The sequence below is a fragment of the Pelobates fuscus genome, chromosome 3 (assembly GCF_036172605.1).
Source record: "Pelobates fuscus isolate aPelFus1 chromosome 3, aPelFus1.pri, whole genome shotgun sequence".
Taxonomy (NCBI): domain Eukaryota; kingdom Metazoa; phylum Chordata; class Amphibia; order Anura; family Pelobatidae; genus Pelobates; species Pelobates fuscus.
In genome coordinates, this window is record NC_086319.1 from 63,866,201 (window position 1) to 63,878,531 (window position 12,331).

General features: G+C 39.8%; 1 protein-coding gene across 1 annotated transcript in view; it reads left to right on the forward strand.

Moving 5' to 3' along the window:
• Window positions 1–1,256: 1,256 nt before the first annotated feature.
• Window positions 1,257–12,331, forward strand: part of SLC6A15 (solute carrier family 6 member 15) — a 76,525-nt gene continuing 65,450 nt past the window's right edge. Inside the window, exon 1 of the mRNA XM_063447132.1 lies at window positions 1,257–1,370. The gene's annotated coding sequence lies outside the window, so the exon portion shown is untranslated. The remainder of the gene's footprint in view (window positions 1,371–12,331) is intronic.

Here is a 12,331-nt window from a genome sequence, read left to right on the forward strand (position 1 = left end):
TCCTTTAATTTGCTTATAGGGACATTCTAGTGTCTGGAATACAAACATGTATTTCTGACACTATAGTTATAAAAATGATGTTTAGGTCTCCTGCCCCCGTGTTTTTTCTCACCTTCTTTTCAGCGCTGCACCGATCTCGCTGCAACTCATCCTGCTTCGCCTCCTTGACTAATGGGTTTCCCGTTTTTTTATTTCCAAAATCTGGTAGCCCTGTATTCCCCAAGTCATGCTATTAATCCTTCAACCCACAGCATACTATACCCACAGCAATATCCCAACACCATACTTTATAATTACCTCCAAATACGATACACTAAAGTGTCACTGTCACTCTGTTATATAACTGGAGGTGTCATTTCTTTCTCAGTATTACAGCGGACTCTGGGCTAACAATAAAATGGTGCCAACATTTTAAAGGCCCCACAGGGGGTCCAGCCCCTGTCACCACCCCCAATACTCCCACCAAGACTCTGCTAACTCCTATTATTTACAGCCATCAATTAAGTGACCATCTACATGGGTAGCCCCCAACTGTCTCAAGGCTTATTTACTGCATGGTAACGCTTCCATTCACCATTGCTGGCATTTTGCATGGGCCAAATCCCATTATTCTCAGCCATCAGTAAGGAAACTATCCAAAGTGAATTTCGAATTTAAGGACAGAGTAGCTGAAATTTTGAAATTTACACAATTTTACCTTGAATTCTAACTTTAGTAAATAATCCCCTTAAAGTCAGTTTTACTTTCCATTCAGCGACTCTAGCCTTAAATGTGAAATTCATGTTTAATTATCTGTTTAGTGATTAACTCTGTCAGTGTGTTATAGTTTGACCAGCATTTAGAATATACCTGCTAACTTGACTTGAACAACTTCTACCGCTCTCAGCCATCCACGGGCCCTATGCACTAGGCTAATTGCCCTAATTTCCATCACCAGAGAATGCTGGGTGTGACAACTCATATCGCACCCAGCCACCAAGTAACTGCCAGCTGGGTTTAAACTGTATAATACTATTAAATCACAGTTAGTTTCCTGTTTAGAATATGTTTAGTCTCTATCTTTACCAGCAATTTTATCCTGTCTGATAACTCCACTAGCTTTTTAGCATTTCAAATCTGTCTGATGCTTTGACTCCTGTGGGATCCAGGATGACAAATCTAAGCTTGCCAAGGCTTGTAGTGGAGGTGGGTCCCCTCCTAGACACAGAGTCTCCACCCACCCATTCTTCTTCTTAACCCTGCACTCCTACAACATGTGCACAGTCGTCATCACACACGGTACACACAACAGGCGTGCTCTTTGATAGAAGCAACCACCAGCTTGTACACACCAGGACTCCCCATCATCATCACCTGCTGTCCCCAGTGAGGTAAGATTAATGACATGCATGCTCTCGTCCACTGGCTATAGAACAAAGCATATTGAGAGCAGAAGGCAAGGCTGGTGTGCGATGATGCGTTGCTCAGTACTGCAGGCCCTTTCTGATGCTGATGGGATTTTATTTCTCACAGCCTCTACATGTGGCTTATAACAGAGGATGTCCACCTACATCCCCTATAATTTACATGTCAGCCTGCTGTCCTTGTACCGTACAGTCACTGTCATCCTGTCTACCATCCTTTGGGTGAAACATATACATTGTAGCATCCTTTAATCACTGAAAAGAGACATCATCGACCATCTGTGATGCCGTCTGCCTCTGTCTATAATGTAACACAGCACTCGGAATTTCCTATCATTCTAATTCTGAAAACGTGGATTGTCACCGGCTTTCTTTTATTCTTACATATTGTGGTGAGATATTAACCCCTTAAGGACACAGCTTCAGAAGTAAAAGGCCAGCATGGCGGAACATTTCCATCATGAGTCATTAAGGGGTTAAGTAGCTGATTGCTGAATATGGTGTGTGTGGTTGTGATGCTGAAGGGACAAACGTGTGAAGGTCGAAATGCAGAAATGTGGGTAAATCTCTGTGCCTCTAGTAATTCTTTCTCCGGTAAATCTCATTAGGAATGTAGCAGGGGCTAATCATTTAAGCTGACAGGGCGGATGAGGGGATAGAGGGAGCTGCTGCAGCTTCATCTTCAGGTTGCACTGTCTGCAACCTCTAACATGATTTGCCAGTATGAAGTGTTGGAGGGGGTGGGGTGTCTCGGAATATTGATATTCATTCCAGCATTCTTTAAAATGTTGCAGAGTTTCTCAATACCCAAGCCTTTCCCCGAGGAGATTATATGGTCCCCGCTGATAGCCCTTAGGATGGCTTTTCAAGGGCAGCCTTCCTCGCCCCCCCCTTCCTCCATGTAAACTACGGTAGAGTAAACCCAGCCAGGCTGCTTTGCTGCTGCTGAAGCAAGGAAGCCAAGGCGTGTTTGTGTTCTTTGCATTGTCATCAGCTGAAATGCCTCCCTCCCTCCTCCCCACCTTCCCATATCCAGCTTGTCTACAATGTAACAGCCTTTGACAAGGAAACCTACACATCTAATAATTGCTCACATCTTTAAACTATTTACTTTCTAGTGACAGCAGGTGATCGGTTTTCTGAGAAACAATACATCAGATGTTGTTTATATATAATTTCTTACATTGTTAATACAATATCCATCGTTTCAGTGACAATGATTTTTCTTACATTATAAATCAATATCCCTTATTAAATTCACCTCTACAGTAATAATTATAATTTTAATTTTCCCATTTTCCAATATTTCACATCTTTTCCTCTGCTTACAAATTCTTGTCTCTTAACTTTATTGATTTTATAGTCTTTTTGCAAAGTAACTATTGGCTAAAATATGAAGATGTTACTGTAGGTTGTTCTGCAATATTTTTTTATACCGTTACATTATAATCCTTTGCTTGCCTGTTGTATTTTGTTAAATCTTTAAAATTGCAACCTTATTTGTTATAATTTCTACTTACCAAACTTTAGTGTCTTACCTCTCAGAAACTTTTAATTCTTTTCAGTATGCTTTTCAGTTGGCTAAAGGTATTCCATATATTCTCTACATCTTTTAACCCATTCTCTACAGAATTCTTCCAATATTTCATTTTTAGAATATTTAAAACATACAGATTTAGAATACATTTGCAGATATTTCTGATAATTTTTTTAAATGTTTTTTTTTTGTATATCTTTCGCAAAAATATTGTATAGTGGTGGTGTATAAGAGACTATTTTCAGTATCATGAACAAATCTGTATGTTCAGAAAACAATTAGCCCATAAAAGGCAAATATATCAATTTTGTAGCATACAGTACATGCTATTTTAATATAAAGGCAACAATAAGCTGGTGTTGCATCATGCTCTCAATACACTCCCATATATAGAGAGGCTTATACTTTGGGTGTCAAAAGTAATCTTTATCAAAATTAATCTTTGAACACCAAATGTATCTTTCACAAAACAAATAAAAAAGAAATGGGTGAGTAATTTCAATTGTTTTGTGATTCAGAGATTTGTCCAAAAATGTATTTAAAGAAGGTTTGTATACCTTCATTATGCCCCCACCCACATATCATGGGAGGGGGTGTATAAACTAAACAGCTAGCAGCCAGTGGCTCCTAAATTGTGATGAAATCAAGCAACTGGGCAGGTATTGCAAACTACTGGAGGGTGTGGGGTCATGTTGCTATCCGTGGACATTGGGTGGAGCATAAACTAAATAATGGACTTTTTTCATGGCGCATTTTTTTTCTTTTTTGGTGCATTTTCTTGTTGCACGGGTATTTTTTGTTTCTATAGTAACATCGGGTTATTATGGTTTTTAATTTCTTTTTTTTTGCTGATGAAAAGGAGAGTTTTGAAGGCAAGTATGATTTGGGTTTACAGGATGTAGATTTACCATCCCTTTTACTATTATTATGGAGAGGGAGATATGAGGCTTATTTTTTATTTAGGTGGGGTGTCTAGTGGCTCTTGGACCCATAGCCAATTTAGGAATGGGGTCTAAAGTTTGTTTGGGGTGGACAATGGCATATCCACCCCATCTGCTATTAATATCTCACCCATGGGCCGTCCAAACCACTACTTTATATTTTTAAATAGCCACCATCCACTGACTATGGGTAGGGGCTGGTTGTGACAATGGGATGCTCTCCCCATCTCTGTAATAACTGTGATGCCTGGGGGATGGGGTGCACAATGGGATGGCCTCCATGCTATTTTATTAGCTCACACCCACTGCCCCATGGGCTGGGTGAGTCTAAACAAAGCCCCTCATATATATTTTTAATAGTGTTCCACCCTGTGGCCATAGTTGGAGGCATGGAGTGGACAGTGACCTGTTGAACCCCCAATTATTTAGTTTCCACCCCAGTGGTGTATTTTGGTTTGTGCTGCCCTAGTCATGATGAAACTCAGTCACCCCCAACACACACACTGACAGGAATGCATACACACTCACTGACAGACACACACACACACACACACACACACACACACACAATGAGTCAGTGTTAGACACACAACCAGTCAGACAAACACACTAAGAGACACACATACACGTACTAACAGACACACATACACACTCACTGACAGACACACATTCACTGACAGACACACACACTGACAGACACAGATACACATTCACTAACAGACACACACATACACATTCACTGAAGGACACACACATTTAGTGGCAGACATACACATTCAATGACAGACATGCACATTCACTGACAAACACACATACACTCTCACTGACAAACACACACACACTCAGTGACAGACAGACACACACATACACTCTCACTGACCAACATACACACACACTCAGTGACAGACACACACATACACTCTCACTGACAAACACACATACACTCTCACTGACAAACACACACACTCAGTGATAGACACACACATACACTCTCACTGACAAACACACACCCACACACACACACATACACTCAGTGACAGACACACGCATACACTGTCACTGACATACACACACACATTCAGTGACAGACACACACATACACTCTCACAGCCAAACACACACTTAGTGACATACAGACACATACACACAAACACACACACACACACACACACACTCAGTGACAGACAAACACATACACTCTCACTGACAAACACACACTCTCACTGACAAACACACACACACTAAGACACATATACATACACACTCACTCACAGACACATACATACTGATAGTGACACACTCACAATTTATTCTTTTTTTTTTCACTCCACCCAGACTCCCTACTGGGGGAAGTGCTGACATGGAGTCTCTATTTCCTTGGGGTCCAGTGGGGCTGCTGGGAGGGCAGGCAAGGAAGGTGGCGAGGGAGCTCTGATCTCCCTGCTTGGCTTCCTCGTGCACCGCTTAGTGATGCAAGGGTTGGAGTCATGTCAAATCCCAACTCTGACATCACTGTGGGGTGCATGAGGGAACTGAGCAGGAACAGCTCAGGAGAGAGTGCTCTCTCGCCGCCCACCTACAACCTGAGCAGTTGCCTTCCTTGAGGGAAGGTGGGGGAGGCCAGCTCTTGGGCCCCCTAGGACAAGAGGCTGACAAGGCATCTGCCAGGGCATTTTTTGCCATCCGCTGAAAGTGCAGCCCAAGACAAATGCCTTGTCAGCCTTACGCTAAATACATTGCAGTTCTGCCCCACCTGTTGCTCGTGGGTTAGGCAATGGGGGGACCAGTGACAGATCCCACAGGTATTGTGCTAGTGAGTCAGCAACAATAGTGCCCTGTCACTAGATTTCATTGTAGTAAACAGCTGGATCCTCTCCGTAACCCACATTTTGGCTTGTCCAAATTGTTTTCCTGAAACAATCTCATAGATGAAACTTGTCTAAACCAAAATGCTACATGGACAAAATTTGGTTAATCTAAATCAAAATGTTTTTTTGAGAAAATCTATTTGGATAAACCATTTTTTTTTTTGTTGCTGAGCACAAATCTAACTCACAGTCTCCTGTATAATGTAGAGATGGACAGTATAATAGTATATACATTATACAAGAGTCTCTCTGCCTCTCTGAAAACAGCACCCACATGGAATTTTTTTTCTTTCCGGGGATGCAAAGTGTATTGCTTTCATACAACCAGAATCTTGTATACACGGGGTTGGTGAGGAACAAGTAAACTTCTACTACCTTGTCCGCCATTTTGTACATGCTTAAATATCAGTTGTGTGTTCAGCATGTACGCCACATGCACTCGGCAGTGCGGGAAAGTCTCTAGAGCAGGGATGTCGAAAATGCGGCCCCCCAGATGTTGCTGAACTACAACTCCCATGATTCTTTCAATGAAACAGATAGCCAGGGAATCATGGGAGTTGTAGTTCAGCAACATCTGGGGGGCCGCATGTTCGACATCCCTGCTCTAGAGGGTAGACCGGGATCATCCCCACCGGTCCGGGGGGGGGGGAATGGGGCACCAATCGGCAGCGCCGGTCAGGAGCGGAGATATAACCACTTCTCCATTCCTCCGGACTCATCAGGCCACCAAGCCTGCTCTCAGTGCGTCGAAAACGTGGACCTCCGTGGGCATCAGACGCTTCAATGTCATCCAGATGGGTTCAGGAGCACCCCAAATTTAATAAGGGTCATTGAGGGGGGTAAAAAAGCTGTGTTTATGAGCGTATACTTCAGAGCTCATACAAGATGCGTGAGTCCAGCTTGGCACATATATTTTTAAGCAGAATATTACTGCTTTAAATGGGATGCAGGGTAGTTGGAGAAGTAGTAGGAGATAATTGTAGAGATTTTTCAAGACAGATAAGGCGCTATTATGGATGCAAAGTGCTAAATGTTGAGTGGTGATGTATAGTTTGCCTTAATGAATTACAATGTATTTAGTATTTTGCTTCAGAATGATGCCTCCCTTTGCCTGAGAAATCTATACCCAGCTGCACACAGATCTCTTTTCCTTACTAGCAGAAGTATAGAGCCTCGCAGCCGAAACATTGTAACATTGTTATGTCTCTTGGACCATAATTAAAATACCTTACTCTTCACCCTGCACTGTGGCTCTATACTTCTAGATTTATATTGGGGACTAGCAGACCTCCCCCACAGAGCTCCGATGCATCAAAATACTAGTGCTTCGCACTCTAGTACCTGGTTGAATACCTTTTCCTTACTTGCGTCTGTGTTTGAGAAAAACATACATGAGAGCAGGTAAAAGAGATTATGTATCAGTGTAAAAGATTCCCTGCTTTTCCCGCAGACCACCAAGAACTGGACCTATCTTTGCCTCCTCAACACTCCAAAGCTTATCAAAAGGAGAAGCTCCAATGGAATGAGTAGGGAATGCAACAATTACATTAAATTTAAGGAATGATCTGTCTAGCCTTGTTACAACACTTGTATCACAAGCATAATATGAGGGATCCAAAGTTCTAATTTTTGGAACTTGGGGCCTTTTTTACATAATTCGAAATTGAAATTAATTGTGAAGGGAAATTTGAATAGCACTATTAAGGAAGAATTTCCAGTTACACCGTAGTTGGCTATAACTTGGGTATTTTAGCCAAAATTTTGGAATTCGGCTTTGAGTTCACTGCAATTCAAAGTTTAATAAATAAGCCCTTAGTATCTCTTCAGTTTTAAGTAACCAGTGGCGTTAGCTTGTTATTGGCTGTTGAACCATGGGAAAACAGACTTCATCTGAGAGAAACCTGGTATATCGCTTTTTTATTGTAGCTTCTGAATGCTGCCTCTCCCACAAAAGTGGGCGAGGTCAGGTTCCTTTTAAAAGCAAAATAGTTATAAAATAATTGGTTTTAAACGTTGAGCTCATTTAGATGTAGTTTGTTAACATCTACCATGAAAGACAGGTAAGCAGGTTTATTTACATTCAGACTAAATATGTCATGGTATGCTGGTAGTTTGGGAATCTATATTCTAGAATATGCATACAAATGTCTGACACATAATTCCAATCTGTATGAACTGCAATAATAAAAAAGTATATATAGCAAAACTCTATTGTATTCAGCAAAGTTTAAAATATGGACAATTTTCCCTTGCACCAGATATCCCGGGTTCTAGTTTTGGATGGGTTAATAGCACCAAACTGTGTAGTTTTTAGATGTCAAACGGTTGATGTCTCAGTCATCCTATACACCTCGACTGTTAGGACAGAAGCACAATTTGCAGGCACAGACAACTGCTAACTCTTATTAATACATTTCGTTTCATTCCAAACTGTAATTATTCTGAATTTGGGCTGATGAGATAATCAGTCAAATTCTCAAACTGTAACCTGAATTATAACCGAATCACAAACCAAACAAAATGTGCGATAGCCAAGCATGTTTGCTTTGATTTGTAATTCAGAATTTTGCCCTTGGAGCCAATAAAAGAGGCGACTGATACGAAAGAAAGATGATTGATGACTAGAGGACAGTCAATAATTGTTTATTTTATTCACAGATCAAGTGGAAAGTGAGCAATAGGAAACAGGAGGAGTAATAAAAATAAATTATATTGATATAGTTAGATATTATATATTTAATAAATAGACAATACGTTAATTTATTTAGATTTACTGTTCCTCCAATTTCCTCTATATGGGTTAATTTTTCTCACTTGATCTGTGAACCAAATTGTGGAAAAACATTTCTATCAATGTAAAGGGAAAAAAAAACACATACTATACAATTAATATATTTTACAGTACACTGATTTGCTTATTTTTGTGCCTTTTTGTTTTATTTTTTAAATTATTTTACAAAGCCTTTTTTTTTTACGAAAATTCAGCCGAATTGCCATACGTACAAAATTTAGCTGCCCCCAAATTTATTTTTAGTTTTGGGGTGAAATGGTTTGGCCGAAATATATATTTTTTGCCATGCACAAGTCTACTAGCTTATACTAACCCCAACCCTTACCCTACATAAACCCTAACCGTACACTAACCCTAACAATAATTTAATCCCTAATGGCAACATGAATCTTACACCAACACTAACCATAATACAGAGGTTTCTGTCACCTGATGTCATTGATTACATTAGCAGAGGGATTTCCCCTGCTTACTCAGTACAGAGTGCTCTTTCTATGTACTCAGTATGGTGTGATTGCAGCATGAGAGGGTGAACTTCATGCTGTCCTTGACAACCATGCAGTGATTGGCTGATTATGTGGGAGGCATGGCATACTTGTTCAGATCACATGGATCTCCCTCTATTTGATGGATACTTCAGAACATGGGAAACACTGTTGTTCAGCCATGGTGATTTTAATGTCTCTGAGCAGCGCTCACTTTGTGTGCTGATCATAGCTCATCAGTCCATCCTTGCAAGCACGCTGTCTTGGTGTCATACTTGATTCTGGCCTCACCTTTGAGCCTCACATCCAGTATGTTGCCAAATCCTGTAGATTCCATCTTAAAAACATAGCCCTCATCCGTCCGTTTTTTACACAAGATGCTACCAAGGAGCTTGTCCATGCTCTAGTAATTTCCTGCATGGATTATTGTAACCCTCTCCTGATTGGTATCACACCTCACCCCTCTGTCAGTCCTTAGATTGGCTTCCTGTATCCTATAGGAGTCAATTCAAAGTGCTAACCCATACCTACAAAGCACTGAACTATTCTAGCCCGTCTTATATATCTTCACAGTTCCATAGGTATGCCCCTTCTCGGTCTCTCCGCTCTGCCCGTGACCTTCTCCTGTCCGCTGTTTGCACCCGTACGGCCAACTCACGCTTGCAGGACTACTTGCGGGCGACTCCCTTCCTATGGATTAGCCTGCCTACTGCCATCAGACTCTGCCCTAGTCTTCAATCATTTAAGAAGTGCCTAAAAACTCATCTCTTTAGGAAAGCTTTGGGCCTCCCAGGATAACCTTTATCTCACGTACCCGTCTCTTGGTCTCTCCTAAAGGGCAGCACTTTACTCTCTCCTCCAGCTGTTGCTATTTTTGCTATTGCTATTTCCTGTCCTAATGTGTTTTATACCCCACCTCCTAAAGACTGTAAACTTGTTTGAGCAGGGTCCCCTTCAACCTATTGTTCCTTGTACGTTTGCTTGTAATTGTCCTATTTATAGTTAAATCCCCCCTCTCATAATATTGCAAAGCGCTACGGAATCTGTTGGCGCTGTATAAATGGCAATAATAATAATAATAATAATCAGTCAGTATGGCCAAAGTTGAAAGAGGGGAGTTCCAGTTGTTGAATGTAACTTGGAATGTCTCGATACCAGAAGGGATCATGTTGGTACTTTGAAAGCATGGCATTCCATGCTGTCCTTGGCCGTTGAAGCCTTGAACTGGGTGACATATTGGAATATCATGCAATCCTTAAAGGGACACTGAATTTAAAATAAATAAATAACAATTTAATAGATATAACCCCAACCACCAATATAACCCCAAAGAAAGTATGCATGTGATTTATTATATTCTTGGGGTATAAGAAATCTGATCTAGTATCTACAGCTACTTCATGCCCATCCCTTCTTTCCCAGTAAAAAAAAATCTACTTTTATATATTTATGTATATTAATATAGATTTTTTTTTTACAACTCCTCCCTTTTTCCCCTCTAATCACTTCTCACTTGATCTGTGAACAAAATCAGCATTTAGTGACTGTCTTGTAACAATCGATGATCTTTTTTCCAATTAATCATTTACATTTTTTGGTACCATGGATGGAACTCCAAATCACAAATCTAATGATTTGTCTATGGCGTGAGTCGTTTAGTCAGGCCTGTACTATTTATACCTTCTTTTAATAAGATTATTGGAACAGATTGTCTGTCAAAAATGTTTTTTGTTTTTAAATGCAAAACCTATACAACTTTTTAGAATGTAAGTTCCCATGGCAATAGAGCCCTCACCTTGTCCTGTATATCTTCCTCAAATTTTGAATTGTCTCTTAAATGTATTAATTGTACACAAGGACGGTGCTACGGAATATGTTGTCGCTCTATGTATAATAATAAATACAATAAAATTCAACCAAAATAAATAAACTCTAAAGTGTACATGACAAGTCCCCACTACAGCTCACACCTCACATACCTGTCTCTTGCCCTCTCCGAAAGGGCAGCCCACCTTATTTGATTGTAAATTCCTGTCCTAATGTGTTTTACACCCCACCTCCTATAGAATGTAAGCTCGTTTGAGCAGGGTCCTCTTCAACCTATTGTTCCTGTAAGTTTATTTGTAACTGTCCTATTTATAGTTAAATCCCCCTCTCATAATATTGTAAAGCGCTACGGAATCTGTTGGCGCTATATAAATGGCAATAATAAATAAAATAAATAAATACAGCTTAAAATGAAATAACTTGTTTAATGAAAATAATGCATTATTTATTGTAACTTAGAATCCAGTACACATTTTGCAATGAAAGGATCCCAGAGGTAAAGCCACATCCACCAGTCATAGCTTTTATTGACATGTAATTAAAATTCAATTGACAGGAGCCTATTATAGTATGCCAATAGACACGGACCACAAAATGTGCTTGACGCATTTCATGCATCAAGGGTGCTTATTCAATAGTTTGTTCAGATTCTGATAAATAAGCGCACTTGAGGTGTTAAACACCTTGATCTGCATTTGTGGGTTCTGCTCGCTTGATTTATCTAATCAATTTTTTCCTCCTGTCAATGGAATTTTAATTACACATCAATAAAAGCTAGGTATTATTGATATTCATGTGGTATGTGGATATTACTTTGGGTTCCTTCCGGTGTGAACCATTACTATGTATTACGTTGTGATTGTTTGGTTGTACACAAACTCAAAGGAATATGCCACATGGAAACACTGTTTCACATTTGTTCCAAATTTGATTCCCTATTTGGATCATTTTCACACTTTATCTATTGTGCATTATATCGGGTACATAGTATGGAAGCCACCTTTATGTCTTTCACAAACTATCACACCATGTTGGATTGCGTCTCAAGTCATCAGTGGTACAAACGAATACAGAGCACTAGTTCACTAAATACTTTAAGGTAATCAAGATTTAAAGGCAGAAGAGAATATGTAAAATAAATATATATTATTCAGATTACAAAAAATATGTGCTTTCTCAAATATAACCAGTTTAAACAAGAAAACATGTCAATGTTTATAAAAAAAAGTAACATGTAAACCCCTTTTCAACTTGATAAAGCAGAACTGAATAATGATAAACTTGGTTTAAATTGGGTTTTTTTGCAACCAGAATTTTACCCTCTCCATAAACTCATCAATTACTTTCAAAGTCCCTTGCTCTTTCATTTTCTGTTGAAAACAGATGTAACCCACAAAACCTTAATTGTCACATCGTACTTCATTAATAATTTGTAAATATTGTTTGCTCTTTTCATCACATCATCCCAATATAAAGCTC